The sequence below is a fragment of the Pelophylax lessonae genome, assembly GCF_965119305.1.
Source record: "Pelophylax lessonae genome assembly, chromosome: 1".
Classification (NCBI taxonomy): Eukaryota; Metazoa; Chordata; class Amphibia; order Anura; family Ranidae; genus Pelophylax; species Pelophylax lessonae.
Genome location: NC_138768.1, coordinates 813,617,591 through 813,627,199, shown reverse-complemented (window position 1 = coordinate 813,627,199; position 9,609 = coordinate 813,617,591).

Genomic DNA, 9,609 nt, shown 5'->3' with positions numbered 1-9,609 from the left:
GGCCAATTTGTTTTATGCTACATATGTTTGGTAAAAAAAATCTCAAAAAGCGTATTTTGATTGGTTTGCGCAAAAGTTATCGCGTTTACTAACAAAGGGAAAGATTTTTGTCATTTTTGGTGTTTTTTTTTTTAACGCATAATGGCGGCGATCTGCGATTTTTTTTGCAGTACTGCGACATTGCGGCGGACAGATCGGACCCTTGACTGACATTTTTGGGGCTACCAGTGACATTACTGCAGTAATCAGTGCTATACATATGCACTGTTACTGCAAAAATGACACTGGCAAGGAAGGGGTTAACTGTATTGGAGAGGGAGGGGTTAAGTGTGTCCTAGGGGCGTGTTTCTAACTGTAAAGGGACATGGCTATTGGTGTAAAAACAAAGATCAACGGTCCTACATAGTAGAACCGTCTGATCTTCATTTTTACACAGGGAAGAATGACAGACGGCTTGTTTACATAAGCCGCCCGCCTTTCTCCCTTCACCGGAGCGATCGTGAGTGACGATCGGGTCCGCCGGTCACACGCACTGACTTGTCAGTGAACGGGGCGGGCACGCGCCCGCCCGCAATTGGCTCGCAAGTCAGTGACAGGCGAGTGACGTACCCCTACGTCACTCTGCCTGGCCGGGGCTGACCGCCGCAGTATATAGTCGTGTGGCAGTCGGCAACCAGCTTTAATTTGAGGGTATTTACATCCAAATCAGGTGACCGGTGTAGGACTTACAACATTTTGTATATGTGCCTCCCACTTTTTAAGGGACCAAAAGTAATGGGACAGATTAACAATCATAAATCAAACTTTTAATATTTGGTTGCAAATCCTTTGCAGTCAATTACAGCCTGAAGTCTGGAACACATAGACATCACCAGACGCTGGGTTTCATCCCTGGTGATGCTCTGCCAGGCCTCTGCTGCGATTGTCTTCAGTTCCTGCTTGTTCTTGGGGCATTTTCCCTTCAGTTTTGTCTTCTGCAAGTGAAATGCATGCTCTATAGGATTCAGGTCAGGTGATTGACTTGGCCATTGCATAACATTCCACTTATTTCCCTTAAAAAACTCTTTGGTTGCTTTCGCAGTATGCTTCGGGTCATTGTCCATCTGCACTGTGAAGCGCCGTCCAATGAGTTCTGAAGCATTTGGCTGAATTTGAGCAGATAATATTACCCGAAACACTTTAGAATTCATCCTGCTGCTTTTGTCAGCAGTCACATCATCAATAATTACAAGAGAACCAGTTCCATGTGCTGCCATACATGCCCACACCATGACACTACCACCACCATGCTTCACTGATGAGGTGGTATGCTTTGGATCATGAGCAGTTCCTTTCCTTCTCCATACTCTTCTCTTCCCATCACTCTGGTACAAGTTGATCTTGGTCTCATCTGTCCATAGGATGTTATTCCAGAACTCTGAAGGCTTTTTTAGATGTTGTTTGGTAAACTCTAATCTGGCCTTCCTGTTTTTGAGGCTCACCAATGGTTTACATCTTGTGGTGAACCCTCTGTATTCACTCTGGTAAAGTCTTCTCTTGATTGTTGACTTTGACACACATACACCTACCTCCTGGAGAGTGTTCTTGATCTGGCCAACTGTTGTGAAGGGTGTTTTCTTCACCAGGGAAAGAATTCTTCAGTCATCCATCACAGTTGTTTTCTGTGGTCTTCCCTGTCTTTTGGTGTTGCTGAGCTCACCGGTGCGTTCTTTCTTTTTAAGGATGTTCCAAACAGTTGATTTGGCCACACCTAATGTTTTTGCTATCTCTCTGATGGGTTTGTTTTCTTTTTTTCAGCCTAATGATGGCTTGCTTCACTGATAGTGACAGCTCTTTGGATCTCATATTGAGAGTTGACAGCAACAGCTTCCAAATGCAAATAGCACACTTGAAATGAACTCTGGACCTTTTATCTGCTCCTTGTAAATGGAATAATGAGGGGATAACACACACCTGGCCATGGAAGAGCTGAGCAGCCAATTGTCCCATTACTTTTGGTCCCTTAAAAAGTGGAAGGCACATATACAAACTGTTGTAATTCCTACACCTTTCACCTGATTTGGATGTAAATACCCTCAAATTAAAGCTGAAAGTCTGCAGTTAAAGCACATCTTGTTTGTTTCATTTAAAATCCATTGTGGTGGTGTATAGAGCCAAATAGATTAGAATTGTGTAGATGTCCCAATATTTATGGACCTGACTGTAAGTCTGAAGGAGGGGGCACATGACTCAGCATCTTTGGCGGGAGCAGAGTCCCAGGAGGGAGAGTACAGCTGCCTCTCCTCCTGTCTGAGGAAGTGGATGTCTCGGGGTGTCACCTGAGAATCCAGAGAATGCTGAGTTGAGCTACGGGGATCCGATGTGCCGAGAATCAGCGGAGAGCGAGAGGGGTCCAGTCCCAGCAAAGCCTACACAGGTCGTGAGTACTGAGGATTGCCCCTAGGGGTCTGTCTGAAGAGTTAGAGGGGACCCCTCCGGAGGAGGTTCTGGGATCCAATGTCAGCTAGCTGTAAAGGGGGTACCTAGGTTGAGGACCCTGAAGTAACAGAGGGGGTACCTAGTCAGTGTACCCTGAAGAGCATAAAGTGTAAAGGGGGCACCTGCAGTTTGGGTCCTGAATTGTGCAGAGTACCAGTTGAGAGTTACAGCTATACAGAAATTCACAACAAGCTACCTCCAGCCAGTGCAAGGCCGGAGGGAGTAATCAGTGACTTTGCAGTGTCAGCAGATCCATATTCTACAGTCCTGAGTCTTCTGGATTTGAAGTCGAGGAACTAGCACTTCTTTCAAGTTACAGTGTGTTCTAAGTGTCAGTGAGCGTTGGCTGGCGTCAAGGTAGCGTTAACGGACATTTTGATGGATAAAGTCCCACATTGTACTTAGTTGAGCCTAAAGGAGTATCCCACTCATTCCCTTCTCCCATCCCCTTAAATACAATAAAACCACAAAACAAAGATGCCGGAGTTGTCCATGTCTCAGTTCTCACATTCAGGGTCGCAGCTCACATGGGCTTGAGAGGTAACCGGTACCAATGGCAGACTCACATCAGGCCCAATGCCTGGAAAACCTGCTACATCAGTATATAAGGTGAGTTTACTGCTAAATAAATGTAAAATTCAAGACTAGCATTGGTGTAAGAAGCTGTCTGCCTCTGCTTCTTGTTCTGTCACATTAGGAAACCTATTGGAATGCATAGTGGCCATGTTGGAACACATGGCGCATGTGCAGTAAGTTCTAGTCTATATGTCACTTCGGGTAGCAGAATCTGATAGATAGCGCTATTCTGACAGAACACCGTCTTAAAGCGGAAAACAAAAAAATACCCCCGGGACAGTCAGGGCTAGTGCATTCCACAATGGCTAGCCTCTGAACTGTCCCGGGTTGCACTTACCTGCAAGAAGAAATACTTACCTTGAAAATGTCTTCTCCAGCGCTGCCATCTCAGGTGTGGGCAGCTTGAAGCCAGCGCGATCCTCTTCTGCGTTCTCTTCCGTCCTCTTCGGTCCCACAATTCATTGCACCGGCCCCGACGTCAGTTCCAGTGCAGGCGCTGTCATACCTTGCTAGATGACGCTAGCAAGGATGACGCTGCAGACCCGGAAGTGCCGGCGGGGCCGGCGCAATGCATCGTGGGACCGAAGAGGACGGAAGAGAACGCAGAAGAGGATCGCGCTGGCTTCAAGCTGCCCACACCTGAGATGGCAGCGCTGGAGAAGACATTTTCAAGGTAAGTATTTCTTCTTGCAGGTAAGTGCAACCCGGGACAGTTCAGAGGCTAGCCATTGTGGAATGCACTAGCCCTGACTGTCCCGGGGGTATTTTTATGTATTTTTTTGTTTTTTAGGTGGAACTCTGCTTTAATCCCTTGCTGATCGCCCCACACACGTACTGCGGGGCAGCAGCTCCTATGTGCAGAATCACATACAAGTACGTGATTCTGCACTTCTGGGGCACGCATGCACACCGGCAGCGACCCATTGCCGCTGTGATTGGACACAGCAGGAGCCAATCAGCAGCTCCAGTGGACTCAACGTCCGCCAGGATCCGCTGATCATTCCCAAGAGAGACAGAACAGCGGTCTGCCTATGTAAACAAGCCAGATCACCTTTCAGTGACAAGGGAAGATAGAGATTCTGTGTTTCTGCTAGATGTGCGCTTCGTATCATTCTGAATGAATATGTGGACACATTTTTTTATTATTCTGAGATTCAGATATATCCGAATACCCGAAATACAGTATAAACAAAGTTTACCATTTTTTTCGGAAATTCAAATTTAATTTAAAATTTTACAGTTAATTCCAGTCGAATCCAAACTGTAAACATATTTCTGAAATGAAAGACTGTGTGTGTTATTAGAGTACCATTTCCAAATAATGCTGTGTTTGTTAAGCCAAAGATGATTTAAAGCGGAGTTCCACCCAAAAGTGCAACTTTCGCTTAAATGCTCCCCCCCCCACATTTGGCACCATTCAGGGGGAACGGGTACCTGTTTTTGACAGGTACCCTTCCCCCACTTCCGGGAGACAGCACCCTTGGAAATTTGGTCCCCCTTCTTCTTCCTCCACTTCCGGGCTAATTATAAAGCACAGCGCCCTTCGAACATGCGCAGTAGGGAACCAGCTGTGAAGCTGAAAAGGCTTCACTGCCGGGTTCCCTTACCCTGAATGGCAGCAGCAGATCCCGAGAGCCGATACGAAAATTGGCTTCTGGTGCTGACATTGCGGAAACCCTGGACAGGTAAGTTCTAATATTTAAAAGTCAGCAGCTACAGTATTTGTGGCTGCTGACTTTTATTTTTTTTTCCTGGGGGGGGGGGGGAATCTCCTCTTTAAAGAATCATTGTAATCATTTGATGAAGATTTTTCCTTTGTTCACTTTGCCACAATGGAATCTAAAAAAAAAAAAAAAACTAAAGTTTTTGATTAGACTGATTCAAAATTTATCGATTCAAACATTTTGAATAGAAAAATTGATAAATTCGAAAAAGACCTAAAAACGAATTCCGAATTTGAATCTCAAATACGAATTGAACAAATCAATCAAATTTAACAAAACAAAATAACTAGATTAACCACATAACGACCGCCTCCTGTACATTTACTGCGGCACGCAGCCGCTTACAGGCAAAGTGACGTAGTACTATGTCGCTTGCCAAAAAACCTGTAGGGGCGAGCGCGCGCCGGCAGCGGCGCGCTCCCGCCCCCGCTCGTTCCCTGCCTAGCCAGCGCGTGTGGCTCAGATGTCCACCGGCCACTCGCGATCTCCCGCAGGAGAGGGAGAAAGACAGACGGCTGATGTAAACACAGCCGTCTGCCATTCTCCCTGAAGTAATGACAGAGGCTATGTGATCCTGCTATGTAGGATCGCATGTCTCTGTGATTACTTCACTAGCCACGCCCCCTAACAGTTAGAATCACGCCCCTAGGGACACACTTAACCCCTTGATCACCAATAAAGTTAACCCCTTCCCTGCCAGTGTCATTTTTACAGTAACAGTGCATATTTATAGCCCTGATTACTGTAGTAATGTCACTGGTACCCCCAAAAGTGTCAAAAATGTCAGTCAGGGGTCCGACCTGTCCGCCACAATGTCACAGTCCCGCAAAAAAAATCGCAGATCGCCGCCATTACTAGTTTTTAAAAAAAAAAATAATAAAAATGACATAAATCTTTCCCATAGATAGTAAACGCAATAACTTTTGTGCAAACCAATCAAAATACGCTTATTGCCCTAGGCTTATTGGCCTAAAATGTTAAAAAATTTGATTTTTAAATTTTTTGGGAGAATTTCATATAAAAAAATTTGAAAAAATATATATATTTTTTTTAAATTGACGCTCTTTTTTTGCTTATAGCGCAAAAAATAAAAATTGCACAGGTGATCAAATACCACCAAAAGAAAGCTCTGTTTGTGGGAAAAATGGACGTCAATTTCATTTGGGTACAGCGTTACACGACCGCTCAATTGTCCGTTAAAGTCACGCAGTGCCGAATCGCAAAATAGGGCCTGGTTTTTGAGCAGCCAAATCCTCCAGAGCTGAAGTGGTTAACGAATCTAAACGAAACTGAATTTCTTTTTTCGTCATGCTTATGTCTAGTTTCTGTTAAGCAGGAACACGGATCTTTGCCTTCCCACAGTTAAAGCACCCCCCACACAGTTAGTAAGCACTCCCTAATAACACAGTTAACCCTTTGATTTCCCCTGATGTCAACCTCCTCCCTGCCAGTGTCATTAGTACAGAGACAGTGCATATTTTGTAGCCCTGATCACTGTATTGGTGTCACTGGTCCTAAAAAAGTGTCACTTAGTGGCAGATTTGTCCGCCACAATGTCACAGTAGTAAAGTGGTAAAAAATAAATAAATACAAATTCCCTAAAAATATCCCCTAGTTTGTAGACACAGACACTTTTGTGCAAAATAATCAATATACGCCTATTTGGATTTTTTTTTTACCAAAAATATGTAGCAGAATACATATTGGCCTAAATTGATAAAGAAATATGATTTTTTTTAAAACATTTTATTGGATGTGTTTTATAGCAGAAAGTACAAAATATTGTTTTTTTTCCCCCAAAATTATCATATTTTTTTTTTTATAGCGCAAAAAATTAAAAACGCAAAGGTAATCAAATACCACCAAAAGAAAGCTCTATTTGTGGGAAACATATTATTTGTGTACAGCATTGCAAAACCGTGCAATTGTCAGTTAAAGTAACATAGTTCCGTATCGCAAAAAATGGTCTAGTCAGAAAGGGGGGTAAATCTTTAAGTAGTTAAAGTATATGTGAACCCTCATCTTGTAAAACAACCCATTCAGGTTAAAGCGGTAGTAAACTGCTGCAATAAAACAACAAAAACATTTCCCCAAAATAATAGCATAATGTGCTAGTATGCACCGCATACTAGCACATAATGAAATGCTTACTTTAAAATTAAGCTCTCCAGCCGCGAGCTGTCACAGCTGAGAGGGCTTCCATCTTCCCCCAGTCTTACTTCCAGGTTTACGGACTCTGGCTGTGTGAGTGGTCGGAGCCACAATGTCGTCACTAATGCACATGGGAGGCCTTGGTTATGGCACAGTGCTCTGAAGGTCTGTCACGGTACGTCAGACCTGCAGAGCACATGCCCCAGTGACATCACCGGCTGCATCCAAGGTGAATATGTCCTAAACGGTGCAGGTTTAGGAGATATTCATTTTTCCTGGCACGGTACGTCGGACCTGCAGAGCACATGCGCCAATGACGTCACTGGTTGCATCCAAGGTGAATATAACCTAAACGGTGCAGGTTTAGGAGATATTCATTTTACCTACAGGTAAGCTTTATTATAAGTCACAAAGCGGACTTTACTACCGCTTTAAAATAGAAATGAAAGGCAAAATATTTGTGTACATATATAAAAAATTACCAACACTTTTTTTCCCCCTTATTTTAATAAGTGATCATATTCCCTCTGATCTCAACTGCATAAGAGCTGGAGGAGGAGAAACAGCATCACAAATTATTTGGACCAGTGCACAAACAAGGTCCATAAAAACACAGATGAGAGAGTTTGGGGTGGAGAAACTTGACTGCCCTGCACAGAGTCCTGACCTCGACCCGAAAAAACACCTTTGGCATTAATTAGAGCGGAGACTGCGAGCCAGGCCTTCTCATCGAACATCAGTGCCGGACCTCACAAATGCGCATCTGGAAGAATGGTCAAACATTCCCATAGACACTCTCCTAAAAGAGGGGGAGAGAATCCTATAAAAAAATGGCTTCTGTATAATGGAACCAAAATTTCCAATGTAACCCAGAGAACACCACATTTCAAAGTATAAAGTAGGCCACTATCAAGTATTCAGAAGAAGATTAGATAAAAATTAGAAATCAGATAAAAATTGGATAAAGATTAGAAATTGTAGAACAAGGTGGGAAAATGAAAGGGATGAGAGAGAAAAGAAGAAAGGAGATTTACAGCCGATCACCACGTTCAAGACCACTGACTCCCTTCATCCCACCCCTCATGGGGACAGGAGGCATCTAATCAGGAGTTCCAAACCTTTCCAAAGCGATGTTGTTGGTCATAAAGGATGCTAGCCAATTTTCATTTATCATGATCCAGGAGATTTTGTTTTTCACTAATGCTAGATTTATCACAGGAGTTTTCCATGCTTGTGGCATGGTGGTCTTAGCTGCCAGGAAAATAAAAAAAGGTGAGAATCCTGAGATTTCTGGCGATCTTACTCAATAGGTCAGAAAATAATACTGTCTTAACATTTTTTGGAATATTCAATCAGGTCACCGAGTATAGGAAATTAAATATTCTTGTCCAAAACCATTTTACTTCTGGGCATGTCTGACAAATATGGAACCCTTCTAGCAAAACCCCTTGAAACAAAGAGGCACCTGGGTATATTTTTGGTCGACCACCGAGGAAACTATTTTTTTTTGTCATGCACATCTCTAGTGGTCAGTGAGAGTAGAAAATGTCTCATCATCACTGGGAGTAAACCATCATTGGTATTAGTGGGAGGAATAATGCCCCTTTATTGGTATCAGAGAAAGGAATAGTGCCACATCACTGGTGTCATTGGAAGGAATAGTGCCCTATTGTTGGGATCAGTAGAAGGAATTATGCCCAAAAGGGCCACATCTTTTGTTCAAGTTGTCCTCTCTTTTGTTATTTGAAACATTGCGCAAGGAACTGAAAGTGTTGATTAGTTACTTAAATTTGCCATCAGCTGCTTTTGGAATCAAACACAGGCTGTAGCCGAGCTGCATAGTAGAGGAGTATTAATCTTTTCTCAGACCTTTATTTATGAAAGGGCTTTAGGAGTCCCCTACACAATGGAGAAATCTATGTGAGGGAAGCATTCATCTTTACTACAGAATAAATCTCAATTAGTGTAAATTACTTTTATTATTTAAGCCCCCTTTACATGGGTTGACTATTCGAGTCTGCCTGTCATTTTTTCAGGCGGACCCGATCGGACAATCTATTGCCCTCTATGGACACCCGGTGACATCTAATCATATCCACTAAAAAGAGACTCTGTCTGGAAGATCAGAAGAAAGTTGGATGGAAAGGGACAGGCAGTCGGTTTCCATCCGACCACTCAAAGAGGAAAGACAGATTTCCTACTGAGCAGGTTTGAGCCACTGGCAGAGACTGAAAGGGGCCTTATCCTGCCCTACCCTGTGATCTCTTTTAGAGACCAAACACATTGAGACCGCACCAGAAGGTGACGATCACATTGAGACAGCACCAGAATGTAATTTTCACATTGAAACTCCACCATCATGTGATGTTCACATTGAGACACCACCACAATGTGATGTTCAAATTGAGACTCTACCAAAATGTAGCAATCACTTTGAGACACCACCAGAATGTAACACATTAAGACTTCACCAGAATGTGATGATCACATTAATACTTCACTAGAATGTGATGTTCACATTAATAATTCCCCAGAATGTGACGTTCACGTTGAGATTTACCAGAATGTGATGATCACATTGAGACTCTATCACCAAAATGCCAGAGGAACAAGGGAACATCTCCTCCAGTGAAAATGGGGCAAGGTTACAGAAAAAGGATAGGTAGATACTGGTGGTAGT